This window comes from Lissotriton vulgaris, chromosome 2_1, assembly GCF_964263255.1.
Source record: "Lissotriton vulgaris chromosome 2_1, aLisVul1.2, whole genome shotgun sequence".
Taxonomy (NCBI): domain Eukaryota; kingdom Metazoa; phylum Chordata; class Amphibia; order Caudata; family Salamandridae; genus Lissotriton; species Lissotriton vulgaris.
Window position 1 is genome coordinate 1,647,702,539 of NC_141687.1, and position 13,662 is coordinate 1,647,716,200.

General features: G+C 43.3%; 1 protein-coding gene across 1 annotated transcript in view; it reads left to right on the forward strand.

Annotated features, from left to right (window-relative positions):
• The window catches only part of LOC147733011 (uncharacterized), a 176,746-nt gene that overhangs the window by 127,087 nt on the left and 35,997 nt on the right, over positions 1-13,662 (forward strand). The window lies entirely within an intron of this gene.

Sequence of the window (13,662 nt, forward strand, 5' to 3'; positions counted from 1 at the left end):
AATAGCAGATCTGCCAGTGATCACCTCACTCTCAGATCTGACAATGTTTACCTTAAGGTAAGTGGGCAGCAGCTGGGGGCATGGACAATTATAAATGAATGAAGAACCACGACTGAGAGCAATAAAAAACATACACCCTGTTTATCTACAGGAAATACCACTCTCTTCAGTATGTGGACAACAACCTTTATCAGACTAACTGCAGAGAGGAAAGGCAGGTTAGGTGACTACCTACAAGGTGGACACTAAGGGCCTGATTCACAAAGGGCTGGCATCCTTGTGGCGGAGGCCCCACAGTCGTGGGGGAGACTGCACCCGGGGCGGAATCTCCATAATGAGAATTCTCATGGCGAATGCGGAGGCCCTTTGTGAATTACAGGCTACGTTCATTACATACATATATCAACTAGATGCGTTCCTGCATATCAGTGAATGAAGTCTGCTGCAAATGAAAGGCAGACCCAAGTATTGTGTCAATGCTCTGACCTCTCAGCGTGATCTCTGGAAAGGCACCCGAATGGTGGCACCAGCGGGTGTACTTGCTGACTTGTGGTGGAGTGTGCTGTGAGTACTTACAATCCATAGCAGAAGAAGTGATGAAGACGTAGGGTAGCGGACTAGGATGGAAACACGCAGGACAGTAATACATGGATGCTTGGCACTCAGACTAAAAATGTAATGCATGGTAGAGGCGACAAAAGAAGTTCTATGCATTGAGTCACCAACACCCCATTGCTGGGGTAGGCAGAACATCCGTTCACTTGCAGTGTTAAAAAACAAAACAAAACTGTCCCAATCTAAAACTTCTTCCAGGGTTGTGTGAGCTTGAACAATCTATAGGTTGCTAATGGACCTAACTATAAACATGTTGGCAATTTGTCTCTTGGGGCAAAGTTCTCCTATTCAGATCCCTTCAGAGGGTGAATGCCCAATGCATCTCCCTCTCTCCTGTTCTTCATGCCAGCCCCCAGGTTTCACAAGTCCATCTAACTTCTATTGCTATGTCACCAATTTCCACGTAACTTCCAAGGTCAAGATGTGCTTGAAATATCCTGCAACAGGACCTAATTTAATGGGTTTGACCATCAATTATTCTGTGAGTTTACAAACAAAACTATAAATCAGCTTAAATTGCGAAGTGAAATGTCTTATGAAGGCCATTGGAGCCGGGTCTGGTAGTTCAGTGGACTAATGGATCCACTGTAGGGGCCTGTGTTCGATTTCATGGTCACAGATTCAAATTCTGGCGTGTCCACTCAGCCTTTCATCCTTCTGAGGTCGAAAAAATTAGAACTGTTGGGTAACAATAAACTTCTGTTATTCAGCGCCAAGATACCCTTCTGGGTGAACATGCGCTTTAAAACAAATACATGTTATGTTTTTATGTAAGGACGTGTAAAACAGGCTATGGTAGGGTTGAAGGCAGAGGATGAATAAGTTCCTTAATTTCCAGAGTTGCATTATAGCAGTACTGCACGAAATCGCTTCGTTTTATTTATGTAGAGTGCACATAGTTCGCACGAGAATATTAGGTCTATTTCACATAAATATTGTGCTTGCATCAAAATCTGTAGTTTGCAACATTTTATTCATAATCAAAAAGGACGTAATTGACCTCAGAATTCAAAATCTGGTGGAAAAAAAGTTGCAAGTGCGACACAAGCAGTGCTTAATTTGCAAAAAAAATAAGTGAAACGGCTCTCGCCAGGAGGCCACTGCACCTTGTGCCACACATAGCCCCTGCCATTCCTGCCAATGATAGTAACAACACAACTACTAACCATCACACTCCTACAAGTGTGACAATTCAGACTATTCCAGGCCCCCAAAGCTAGAAGAATGGCTTCGGTGGCAGGTAGTATTCATTTTAATGTATATTGAGTTAATAATTCACTGTTGTTGTGGCCCTTTCTAAATTAGCCAAACAGCACCACCTTGTAGCAGACTGTCACAAGCCTGGTGTTGACAATTAAGTGCCGGTGCCGAGCACTGGAAACCACCGGCTCAAATTAAGCACTGGACACAAGTATCACATCTCTACTCTGTGACAAAATATATATTCTCCAGAATGGGGCATGCACCAGTTGCTCAAAATAATTATGCAGGGGTGTAAGTCCTGTTAGTGAGGTAGACCCTGCAAGGAAATCTATGCAAGATTATACTTGTGGTAATAACTACACCCAAACTTACACCTCAGCTGGCCCTGACACGTGGATAGTTTTTGTCAGTAGGATATATTTCTTGTTAAGAATTCTTCCTGTACTGAGCTCTATTTGGGAGCCATTGTTTGTGCTTTACAAAGTTATTACAGTATTCCGCTACTGAAAAACTGAAACACAAACATAAGAAGCTCACAATTTACACTAATTTGATCAAACCCTTTTCTTTAGTCCTTTAGTTAGTTTAATACTTTTACAAGTATAAGACAAGAGCCAAAGGTGACAGAGCCAACACCACTATAAATGCACTTTCCCCACTGATTGTTAGACTGGAGTTAGAATAGAAAATATAACCCCATCCTCCTTCATCCCCCACAGAGTACACATGTTCTCCAATCTTTGTTAGACTAGAGTTGAAATAGCAAATCTGAACCATGCCGCCCCCATCTAAGCAATTTGTTTGATACACTGGAGTTAGAATAGTAAATCTCTCCCTCCCCCGCCCCATATACACCTGCCACAATGTTTGTTAGGTTGAGTAAGGAGAGTAAATCTGACCCTCCATGTATGCACCTCATGGATTGGAGTTACGTTAGCATATTTAATTTAAAAATGTCTTTTTCAATAGTTTTATTTCTTTTGCTTATATTTTAAATGTATATTCTATTTTTGTGCTATTTTATTAGTATTGTAAAAAGAATACATTTTTGTTACATACTTTGAAACTTATTTATAGTGGCTTAATAAATGTAACATATTTTTAAGAATTAATTAGTACAGAGGTTTAACTTGTGTTTTATTATTTCATGTAAATTATTAATATATGTTTTTATTTAAGGGAGATTTCATTTATAAAATAAATATATGTTAATTTATAATATAAGTTGTTAGTTTATAATTATTTAAAAAAGTTACACCTGATTTAACAATTGTTTTAGTTAATAAATTCATGTTCATATAATTTGTATGTTAAAAATATCTGTAAATGTATTACATTTTGTAAAATAATGTAACTTTTATTTGAAAAATCAATATTTTTCATTACAATTGAATACATATACTTAACAATAAAATGTTGATATTTTGGAGCATGGTATTTAGGTGCTCTAACTTTTTAGACCTTATAGTATAACTATATAAAGTTGATTTTTTGGTGTCAATGTTTTTGCAACAATATTTTTAACACTACCACTTTAGAATGTTGTGTTTGTTATCAAGGGGCCCTTTCTCCATTTAAGTATAGGGGAATAGAGTAAGCACCAGTGGCTTGAACAGCAGGCTTAAAAGCTCCTCCATTGGAGCCTTCCTGACCCCACAATGGACACCTGTCAGGGTGAGAAGACACCATGATGATGCACGTCACCTCGGTGTGTGAGGGTCTCACGTCCTAACAATAAATAGATTACCTGGTGCAGTGTGTACCATCAACTGTCATACCTTTTATGATATATATGAGTAAAGGAGTAGATGTCTGATAAACCTTTATCGTATTGCCTCTCAATCCTCTTTTGGTTTCTTATGTTTTTGGGGAGTTTGAATTTGATACCTTTTCAGACATATTTTTTAAGATGTTGATTTATAGGGGTTCATTTTCAGAGCACAGGAATCCCCAATGATCCCAGTAGCCGTTCCACTGGGAATTGAACAATCCATGGAAGCACTGGGAACCTTTCATGATTCCTCCAGGGATTTCAGTGGCTGAGAGCAGCCAACTTCTCAAGGGATCTATATGTGAGAATGAGGACTTGCTGAGGGATTTGGACCTGGAATGAATTATACTTCTTATCATTTCTGATTTCTCAGGCGATTATCAGGGCCCCACTTGCAATCACTATTAATTCGGCACCACCTGAATTAACAGGACCTCTGGTATCATTTTGGGTGAGAAAAGAAAACTGCAAAACAGAGAACACAGACTGTGTGTAGTTATAGTTGAGGCACGAAGCAAGCATTATAAAACAATTTTCCCTCCCAGGAACAATACATCTTTTGACTGCGTAATTCTCGTCTGGACATAGTTCCGGCTCTGGCCCATGGTTCATACCTGCCTTGTCTGTAATATCTTTTTTTATCTTATGCACTGCTTATTAGGTCTCATGACTACACCTCAAAGTATTTATCTTTATGCACCATGTGTATTGTGCAATACAGTATCTCTAATGTTCATGTTCTCAATAAAGACATAATAGCACTGGCATAGGATTTCAGAGCACCTGGTAAAATGACATCTTGCCAATTAAGTGCTCCCACATTTCTTGGCTTTATTTTTAGGGCCATTTTTTTCAATCTGGCATCCCATTGTGTGTGCTGGTACACTAAGCAGGGTGACCAGGCGTCCCGGATTTGCCCGGACAGTCCCTGTTTTTCACCTGCTGTCCGGGCAAATTTCAGGAAATTTAGCTCCTGCCCCGGTTTTTAGAGAGGGGCGACTGAAAACTGTGGGAGGTGTTTTTTATGTTTTGCAGAGCAGGGATAGTTAGCAGTTGTTTCAAGAAAGCAATCTAATTAACAGGCAAGCTTCTGGGTTTAAAAATTGCATTTTATGTATGTCCTAGCTGATGTTCTGTAATTCTTTGCTGAGGAGCATTGTCATCCTGTGCGCTTGCTTGAAATAAAACTGTAGTCCTACTTCTATTTTCGTGAAATGTCCCGGTTTTTTGGATTTTAAATTCTGGTCACCCTAACACCAAGACATATGTTTAAAGTTCCCATAGTGTTGCACCAGCACTAACAATGAAATTCAAAAGGCCTGTTATCTTTGGTTTGTCTTGCACAGCAGTCCCCACACATGCTGATGTACTGACATAAGGTGCTAAGTAGACCTGGTTGAAGTTTAAATTATGCCGGCATAATTTCTGAAAAGAGATGCTATGCGAAATTCCTGAACCTAGGCTGTTATGCTACAGTGCTTAATTTGTAAAAGAATTAGTGCCGGGCCAAAAGTTTTGCTCAGAAGCCTGTGACTGACACTAATGAATGTTAGCATTCTGACTGCTACGACTGCGAGTCCTGAATCCGCCTCATTTCTCTTTAATCTACCAAACACTCCCTGTCTCTTTATCTAACTCTTATAGGTTCCTCCGTTATCACTGTTTTCCCTCTTTCTCTTTCTCTTCTTTCTTTTTTCTTTCCTCTTTTTCTGTTAGTTTTTCTGGGTCAAAGTCTGATGAGGAAAAATAAGTGTTGTCCCCAAAAATGAGTGCCGGTGGGCCCCACCTACAACCACCAACTCAAATTAAGCACTGTCACATCACATAATGAGTGGGGAAAATGTACCTCAAATGCACAAGTCGCAGTAGAAATATACCAAATACGCACCGGAACAGTACACATGTGGCTTTTTATCAATTTTAATGAGAAAAGTCCCCTTTGCCTCAAAAGCTGGCACAGGACCTATTTCCTGCTTAAATATAGCGCTAACTGATGTATTTACACTGTGTAAAATCAAGCGTATTTCTACCGAAATCTCATGTAATTCCGTGCTTAATTTGAGCGCAAGGTTTCCGGTGCTCAACATCGGCACTTAATAATCAACACCAGTGCTTGAGTGCCAGTTAAGTACAAATTCAGTTTTGGTGGGCGCAAGGAGAGCAAGGGATAAAGCTGACGTCAAGACTTGAATCTGGTTCCCTAGCGCCGAAATCCCCATCTCTGGCCATTATGCCACATCTCCCTTCCCACTTGTTGGGTTTGTTGGTTATGGGTTAGGCAGCGCTAACAGGAGAAATGGGCTGGTCGCAGCTAACTCCTGAGGAGAGGCCCAGCACTTTTTTTTTTTACAAATTAACCACTTATTATGTCAAAGCAAATTATGAGAATTCTACACACCTCTAATACGAAGCAGGAGGGTTTGGAAGCTTGCAGCATTCTCAAGAGAGATATATTTCTTCCATCCCCTTAGGCAGGCCAAATAGTTGGATAATTTATGGAAAGCCACAGAAAGATTTCTGTATATTCTCAATTTTTCTGAACTTTATCAAAAAGTTTAGGGTGATGAGTGCTTTACGTTTCAAAAAGCTTGTTCACTATCTAGACGAGTTTGATGTATTATCTTATGGATAGCCGCTGAAGTTGTGAAGACAACTTTAGTAGGTTTGTGCTTCAATTTTTTAGTAGGAAGAATCTATTGTGGCTCAACATTTCTAAACATGCTCCAGCTTTTTTTACTTTTCGGAGTTTTATATAGCGCACACTTGACCCGAAGGTATCAGAGCGCTTTACATGAGCACCAGTTGCGTTACATAAGAACCCATTCATTTTTGTTAGGCACGGGGAGATTAAGGGATTTACCCAGAATCACAGGATGTTGAGCGTCGTTGCTGAGACTCGAACCTGGTTTCCCAGATTTGAGGTTGATCGCCCTAGACGTTAGGCCACATCCTCTCCCCAGATTTGCACATCCGGACACTGACTAATCCAATCCTGCCTAAATGTGGTCTGGATTCCTTAATAAGAAAAAAAGTTGGATTTTTCCCTGCACGGAGAAGAGGGCGAGAACTTGTGAAAGCAAAAATATCATTGAGGGGCATAGGGTTGTGGTGGTGAAGGCTCAGACTGAGCGACAACTCACCCCTTCATAAGGTAGAAGTCATTTGGATTTGGGCCCAGGGTGCGATACCACTGCCATACTATTAATGCACGATGACTCCCATCACGGCACCCTAGACTGAAGGACCACAGAGGACAACAATCATTGGCAGGGCCAATGTGTATGGGTTGCACTTTTATTCCTAATGAAAACATTTTAAAAAGGTGAACTTCAGGGGAAAACAAAGTTAAAAAAAATGGTTTGTATAAAATGCATCTCTGGGTTAAATAAATGAAAGTGTGATGATTCAGATTACTATATATATGTAAAATAGCCCCTGGTGCATTGAAATTCAAGTACTCCATAGGAGGTGGAAGGATTCACTGAAAAGTCAATACTAGAAGGTGAGAGTATATCTTTCTTTGTGCAATAAAAGTCCAGTCTTGCTATATTTTAGAACATTATGAACACTAGGAGAGATGGAGAGCTGCACAGTCAAGCTATATCTAGACAAGCATTGCTGATGCCAATAGGTCTGGCTTTAAAGGAATGTTGTATGCAGTGGCAGCCGCTAGCATGGAAAAGTGGTGGGGCAGTGCGGGGGACAAACAAAGAAAAGTAAAACGTACCTGCCACCCGCCTCCTCACTCTTCAGCTCCCGATACATAGCAGCTGCACAAACAGGCTCCCAGACTCCCCTGCGCCAATCCAGATTCTGCTCTCATGCTGGTATTTCCCAGCATTAAATAAGTGCTGGGATTGGGCGGCGAGGCTTGTTTCACGCTCCAGCAGGGACTGGGACCCTATGCTCCTGAGCCCTGCTGATATCTCTAAGCAACAGCCTGGAGATATCCAAGTGTGCATGTCGGTTTGGCCGTCCTGAGGCGGCTGGCCAAACCGACTAGCGCACTTGGTGCCATGTACCCACCACTCCTCCTTCTGCCGATGGCACCGCCCTCAAGATTCGGCTGCAGATCCCTCCTACACGTAAAATAAAATGATAATAAAGCAGATTTATTAGTTGCTTTATTACCGTTTTATGCAGTGGGGGGATGCTCCTCGGTCATAACAGATAAGCCATCCCTGGTTGTATGGTAATGTGAAACATTACAAGTAAATAACATGGGAATGTATACATATTTGTGTTGAAGCAAAGAACTGTAGAATAATATTGGTTAAGGTTAAAAATTCAGGTGACAGGTGAACTTTCAAGCCATACCTAAACATCCATGTAGGTTAAAACACCTTAGCTGCTTCGAACGTTCAGCACCCAGTGCTGAACGTTCGAATAACGAGCGCTGGCCCGTCGGCCAACGGTCGTGCGCAGCACTGGGGAGGTAGCGCTCGCGACGACCGTTGGCTGACGGCAGCGCTTAAGGTGTTAATGACTACCCAACTCCCGTCTGTTCTGCTGCTCGAGAAAAACGCCATAAAGTTTCTAGTTGTCTAAAACACTTTACAATGTCATATGTGTGCTCTTAAAAGTTCAATCTCAGACAGCTGTATAAAAAAATAAAATGATCACAGATGCGTGGAGTGCAAGCACAATTTTTGTGAAACCACACAACTTCCACCCAATCAAAAAAAGATGTACTACTGGCCCACAACATGTGGGCAGAGACAAAGCCCCTCTCTAGTGATGCTCACATATTTGTCTGGCAACAGCTGTGCAGTCAATCCTGGGTATAAAAGGAGTGAACGGTATTGCACAATGTTTGCAGCTCACAAAATAAGAAATGGATTAAACTGCGTGTGCTTCTCCCATGGGGACACGGAGACACTGAGGCCAGGGAGACATTGACAGAGAGAAAACAGAGAGACACAAATGCTAGGGCATGTGAGAAGGGGAGACACTGGCAGAGGGAAACACTGACATGAGCGAAGTAGCTGATACGCAATGGCCTTTTGTCAAAGTGACAAGGGTCAATCGATAGACATAACACCCGCATACAAACAAACAACACACAACGGGATAGCCAACACCCACCTGACATTAGCCTGCTTAAGTCACAACAATGGAAAAGGCAAACAACACCTTCTACAAAAACAAAAAAAACTGTGTAGGATATCTTTATGTTGTATGGGGTTGGTGGATCCACAGCCTTAAATGTTGCAAAAATCATGGGCTTAGTGCTCAGTGGTTCAGCTAGTGCAGTGGCACCGGGGACCAGAGGTGTAAGAGGGCCGAGCCTGCCCTCAAGTAGATGCAGTTCATTTAAAGCCCATTCAATCCATATTTTTTTTTTAACATAGAGGCTGCCTGGGGTGTGCCTGTGCGTTTCGCCTTTCTGGAGGGTGGGTGGTTTCGGGAGAGTTAGGGGAAAGGCGAAAATTGAAAAAAAGAAAAGGATGAAAGTAAAAGGGAGAGTAAAATATAGAAAAGAGAGGAGTAGAGGAAGCAGTAACTGAAAGGGAGAAGTGGATAATTCTGAAAAGAGAACAGGATAAGAAATAACAAGGGAAGAGCAAAGGGCCAGAAATAAAGAGGGCAGAGGCTGAAAGCAAGGAGTGGGCAAGAGAGATGGAGAAAGATGATAAGAGATAGAATGGAAGGAAGCAGGTGAGGGGGGGGGGCAAAGAAAGGCAAGAGACGGTTAAACTGGGGCTCTTGGAGGCCTGGAAACAGAAGAGCAGCAACGGATAGCGCGGCAGGTACATTATCACCAGGGGATAGGCGTGTGAGTGGCCTAATGCCTTCCCAGTGATGTCTCTGTTTTGATAAGACCCACGTAGGTTTGTAGGAGGGGGCTTTGCTTGTATTACTGCCTGTGACACACAAGCGTCGTCAACATTGAACATATACATATATTCAATTTCTGCGGAGAGCTGACAGCCATCGCCCACACCCCCACTCTCGCCCTACTAAATATGTCTCCCCGCTTCATAAGTAGGGATCTACCATCCGTGCCCCCAGTTAGAGAAGGGGATATGTTATAACGTTTGGTGCCGTCTGTTCTTTGTGGGTACACTCTGATGCCCTCCTAGTACTGATAAGTAGGTGGGGTACTGGGTGGAGTTGGGGGGGAGGGGGGGTCTGAGATCTCTGTTTTCAATGCAGCTTCGTGTGTTTTGACGCCCCCATTACAATGGTATGGTCCATATGGGTATCACCCCCCCTCTCCACGACAGTGATTAATATTGCTGTCATCACGTGCCGTTTTAATCACAGATATACAGCGCCCACCTGCCTCGGGCGGCGCTAATCTGCATACATTAACCCCGAGGCCTGGCACTCATTAGGATCGAGAAAATAATGAGGGTTATTGGAGGGGGGAGGTGACCAAGACGATGGGGGCGCGCGCTGCTCAAGTGAAAAACAAGACGAGGGTAATAACGTCGGATTACTGCACAATATTGTTGCAAATCCATTAAAGGCTGCCTTATAATGCAACAGTCAAACATTGTCCCCACAGGAAAAATGCACTGGTCGGGGCTCTCCATAGAACATTGTGCTAATCGGCCGGACCGTCCTAAGAGTTTAGTAAATAGTACAGTCTAATAATGTCCCGAGCTCTTGCGTCATAAAAGCAAGCACTTCCGGCTCCACAAATGACGTCCAACTATTTAACAGGACCATTCGTGTCCTAATGCAATTAAACCCAGTGCCCAGCCTTTACGTCACACAACGAACACTGCACATGAAATACGTCATCATATGACGGCTCAGACAGTTCTGGGGGGAACATAGGGGCATATTAGCAAGAACCTCGTTAAAATTATCGCCGTTTTAGCAGCAGGAAACTGCCGCTAAAACGGCGATAATGACATATAATATGCGTTATAGAATTCCAATAGAAGCCCAGGTTAGATGTGCAGGACATCTAACCTGGACTTCTATTGGAATTCTATACCGCATAGTAGCAAGCCCATTATCGCCGTTTTAGCGGCAGGAACGGCGATAATTTTATTGAGGTTCTTGCTAATATGCCCCCTCGAACCCTGTGGAAACCCCTACGCTGCTGTCGGCGTATGTGGCGATTCCAAGGGACCGCCATAGCAACACAAACATTTCACGATGGCTCCGGTGCACCAAGTCTGGAGCAGTATACATACACACGGCAATGCTGTGGATTTTGCACGCTTTGTCTATATTGTGCAACTGTGCCAACCCGTGATGTTTCCATGACAATGCGGTTGAATTCTATTTTCCTCACCTGTCAGCCTCTCATCGGGAGATGAAGGGGGCTGAAGGGTGGGTAAGCATGGTGCCTCCGGTCGATGCAAATAATAACTTGTAATTCGTGCATCTGGGAGTGGAAATAACAGACGGTACTAACACCTAGCTCCAAGGTAGTAGTTTTCAGCAGTGTAGGTCGGGAATGAGAAAAACGCTGAGTCAGTCCTGGTGGGATTCGAACCTGCAACCGCACTTTTTTTTTTACTCCTCCTCCTTTTGCCTGTGCTCTTGTACTATAATTTGCACACATCGTGGTCACTTGTCCATGTCGATTTATGTTTTGATTTACAACTCGACGCTAATTCTGTTGTGTTTAGAACCGAGAAACTTCAGCATCTATATACAAAATGGTAAATGTTTAAGTTAAGCTTGCTGCAGCTAAGCTGCTTTAAAATCGACGGCCACTAAGGCGAGATTAGGAAGCAGCAGAAATGAGGGGGGGGGGGGAGAGAAGGGGGATATGACCCCCACCGCGGTGCACGTGCGAGGGCTTCCAAACATCTCAGCGGGCTCCGCCCCTACGAGTGCCGCTGGCAGAGAGCACACCCTCCATCTGCAGAGATGAGCCTTCTGCTACCCCCACCCCGCTCACCCCTCCCCCGCACACATATACCCCTGTGCAATTTGTAACGCACCACGGAGCGTAATGTCGCAGTCTGTCAGATTTAAAGAGGCAGCGCGCTTTCTGTGGAAGCCAGCCCGCCAAATGCTCCCCCTCACCGTTCGCTCGTTATTGCCACGCCAAGGGAACTGAACAGGCACTAGCGCACAGAAAACACGACTTCCTGCACAATGTCAGGACTTTAAATCCAATATCAGGCCTCCGGCAACATAAACAGACCGCACAGGGCCAGGCATGCGAAACAACCGCCATGCATAAGCACGCCCAGGATTTTAAACCAAACCAGGTCTGCATACTCAGCACCAGGCCTTTGTGCCCAGGACCAGGCCTTCTCAAACAAGCCTAGGCCTAATTGGTCAGGACCAGGTCTGCAAAAACACGACCAAGCCTGCATGAATGGTACAAGGTCTGTATGCCCAGGAATCAGGCCTACATGTACATCACAAGAAACCACAAACTGCGTGTCAATCAGTCGCTCTTCTTTATCCATCACACTTCTATTCGCTATGGCCTATAACACAATCGCCGCACCTCTGTGGTCATCACACATACATGGAAACTCTTCTCAGATAGGATCTCAAACAAAGGCTAACCCTTTTAACCACACACCTTACACCGTGTAGCATGCTACTCATGTAGGCAAGCGCTTCAGTTACTCACACAGGGGTGATAAACACTAAAAAGATGTTGCAATAGAATTTGAGCCCAAAAACACACAAGAGAGGGGTCCCACTCTACCAAAAGGAAAGGACGCCTCTTGACACAATGTCTAGAAAAAGAATCCCTTTGGGAATTTTTAGCATACAACACACCACTCTTGATTTTTCACATAACCCAAACAACAACTGATCCAAACTCAATCAACCAATAGGAGCTCACAATATTCGCCAAATGATCAGAATGTAAAAAGTGTTTTTATTTATTTATACCTTCCAAGTTCATACCACAATTAAAATCACAACAGCACACTGGCTAGAATTTTTCAAGTTTGCCACACGCAGGACCGAGCTGACAAAGTTCAGGGCCTTTATGCATAGATCTGGACCTGATTACACAGTACCAGGCCTTAATGCATATTCCAGGGCTTGAGACACTGCCGAATGCTAGGGTTGCCGAGCACCAAAACTGCCTAGCCTTAGTTTCATCTATTGCCTCTTTCTTCCACAACTCTACAATTCATTTCCCTTTATCCAGTCTAGCAGATTCGTTTCATCCCTGCTTTCTTAGATTTTTAATTTGTTTCTATAATTTATTTCTCCCCTTATGCTGGGTCAAAGTGTGAAGGTGGCGTTGAGGAAGACAACTTGAGGAACAGATATGTACCATCCTCATACGGGGAGAGGAGATTGGTTTTGTTTGGGTACGACCATTCCTGGTGGCTCCCCTTATAACACTGATGTGACTATTGAGCCCTAGGAGAATGCATATTTCAATTGGAGTAAGGTGGATTGTGGGGGTAGAGTTGTGCCTACTGTTATCCATTGGAACGGAACAATGCAAACCATTTAAGGATACAGTCAAAGATTATGGTAAACAAAGCGTGTTGGTCGACAGTGTTACAGGCCATCTAGAAAGGGGAACCAGAAGGCACGGGTCACCTTCACGATGTCAATGACATCATCGACTACTTGTAAGGTTGTGGTTTCAGTGCTGCAGTAATGGCAGGAGCCTGGTCGGTCGCTGTGCAGTTTAATGGGTTTTTCAAGGACCTTGCACAGTAAGGGAAAGAGGTTTGATGGGATGGTCATTTACAAGGTTATTGCAGACCTGGTGGTGGTTCTCTAGCTTTGGAAACAATTAGTGCATTTTTAGGTTGGATTGAAACACACTGTGCAGGAGAAGATGCTGACAATACCTAGGTGTGGGGAGGTGGTGGCATAGAACAGAAATTTAATGATGCATCATTGGGTTATGTCATTGCTCTGGGATACTGGATTAAGATATCAGAAAATGCAGATTAATTCACCCTTGGTGAGAGGAATTAGGGATGGCCAAGGGGCAACATGGAGTGTGGGAGGGTTGGTCAAAGAGTTGGTGAGGTTGATGTTTTTGTGTTTTCAATTATTTTCAATTATAGTGTAGAAGTTGTTGATGCTTCTTGCTTTCTTGACAGAGTGCATTTGCAATAAAATGATTGATGGGAAAACTGTGCATGGCAGGGTGCGTCATACAGTTA